At 30.4% G+C, this 2,292-nt stretch overlaps 1 non-coding gene across 1 annotated transcript; it reads right to left on the bottom strand.

The window, feature by feature from the left end:
• Nucleotides 1–1,840: 1,840 nt before the first annotated feature.
• On the bottom strand, nucleotides 1,841–1,944 carry LOC130950945 (small nucleolar RNA R71). Its single transcript, XR_009073781.1, has one exon. It is a non-coding gene; the product is annotated as a small nucleolar RNA R71 (small nucleolar RNA).
• Between the last annotated feature and the right edge of the window lie 348 nt (nucleotides 1,945–2,292).

A 2,292-nucleotide genomic window follows, 5' to 3' on the forward strand; every position in this document is an offset into this window, starting at 1 on the left:
TGCATGCTTTAAAAATTTTTCTTGCATTTTTCGAAAATTCCATGCATTCATAGTGTTCTTCATGATCTTCAAGTTGTTCTTGATAAGTCCTCTTGTTTGATCTTGATGTTTTCTTGTTTTGTGTTGTTTGTTGTTTTTCATATGCATTTTTCGTTTGTTAGAGTCCATGCATTAAAGATTTCTAAGTTTGGTGTCTTGCATGTTTTCTTTGCATCAAAAATTTTTCAAAATTATGTTCTTGATGTTCATCATGATCTTCAAAGTGTTCTTGGTGTTCATCTTGACATTCATAGTGTTCTTGCATGCATTAAGTGTTTGATCCAAAATTTTCATGTTTTGGGTCATGTTTGTGTTTTTCTCTCTCATAATTAAAAATTCAAAAATAAAAAATATATCTTTTCCTTTTTTTCTCTCCAAATTTTTGAAATTTTGGGTTGACTTGGTCAAAAATTTTCAAAATTAGTTGTTTCTTACAAGTCAAGTCAAATTTTCAAAAATTTAAAAATCTTATCTTTTCAAAATCTTTTTCAAAAATCATATCTTTTCCAATTTTTCCTCTTTTTCGAAAATTTCAAAAATCTTTTTCAAAATATTTTCAAAATCTTTTTCTTATCTTTATATCAAATTTTCGAAAATTAGCTAACAATTAATGTAATTGATTCAAAAATTTGAAGTTTGTTACTTGCTTGTTAAGAAAGGTTCAATCTTTAAATTCTAGAATCTTATCTTTTAGTTTCTTGTTAGTAATTAATTTTAATTTTAAAATTAAATCTTTTTCAAACATATCTTATCTTATCTTTTATATCTTATCTTTTTCAAAATTTTATCTTTTTCAAAATTTGATTTTAAAATATCTTATCTAACTTCTTATCTTCTTATCTTTTTCAAATTTGATTTTAAAATCTTTTTCAACTAACTAATTAACTTTTTGTTTGTTTCTTATCTTTTTCAAAACCACCTAACTACTCTTTCCTCTCTAATTTTCGAAAATATCTCACCCCTTTTTCAAAAATTCTTTTTAATTAACTAATTGTTTCATGTTTTAATTTTAATTACATTTTATCTCTAATTTTCGAAAATACTAATCCCTTTTTCAAAATTATTTTCGAAATTTCCCCTCTCTTTTCTTATTCTATTTAATTATTTAATTACTAACACTTCTCTTCACCTCCCCTATCCTTACTCTTTATACAGACTATTCATTTTTCTTTATTCTTCTCCCCTCTCTTTTTCTACTAACATAAAGGAATCTCTATACTGTGACATAGAGGATTCCTCTTTCTTTTCTTGTTTTCTTCTCTTTCATATGAGCAGGAACAAGAAAAAAGACACTCTTGTTGAAATTGATCCTGAACCTGAAAGGACTCTGAAAAGGAAACTAAGAGAAACTAAATTACAACAATCCAGAAACAACCTTTTAGAAATTTTCGAACAAGAGAAGGAGATGGCAGCCGAAAATAATAATAATGCAAGGAGAATGCTTGGTGACTTCACAAAGCCAACGTCCAAATTTGATGGAAGAAGCATCTCCATTCCTGCCATTGGAGCCAATAATTTTGAGCTTAAGCCTCAACTAGTTGCTTTAATGCAACAAAACTGCAAGTTTAATGGACTTCCATCTGAATATCCTTATCAGTTTTTAACTGAGTTCTTGCAGATCTGTGAGACTGTAAAGATGAATAGAGTTGATCCTGAAGTCTACAGACTCATGCTTTTCCCTTTTGCTGTAAAAGACAAAGCTAGAATATGGTTGGATTCACAACCTAAGGATAGCCTGGACTCCTGGGATAAGTTGGTCACAACCTTCTTGGATAAATTCTTTCCTCCTCAAAAGCTGAGCAAGCTGAGAGTGGATGTTCAAACTTTCAAACAAAAAGATGGTGAATCCCTCTATGAAGCTTGGGAAAGATACAAGCAGCTGACCAAAAGATGTCCATCTGACATGTTTTCAGAATGGACCATATTAGATATATTCTATTATGGTCTATCTGAATTTTCGAAAATGTCATTGGACCATTATGCAGGTGGATCTATTCACCTAAAGAAAACGCCTGAAGAGGCTCAAGAACTCATTGATATGGTTGTAAACAACCAATTCATGTACACTTCTGAGAGGAATTCCGTGAATAATGGGATACCTCAGAAGAAAGGAGTTCTTGAAATTGATACTCTGAATGCCATATTGGCTCAGAACAAAGTGTTGACTCAACAGGTCAACATGATCTCTCAAAATCTGAATGGATGGCAACATGCATCCAATAGTATTAAAGAGGCAGCTTCTGAAGAAGCTTA

This window comes from Arachis stenosperma, chromosome 1 (assembly GCF_014773155.1).
Source record: "Arachis stenosperma cultivar V10309 chromosome 1, arast.V10309.gnm1.PFL2, whole genome shotgun sequence".
Taxonomy (NCBI): Eukaryota; Viridiplantae; Streptophyta; class Magnoliopsida; order Fabales; family Fabaceae; genus Arachis; species Arachis stenosperma.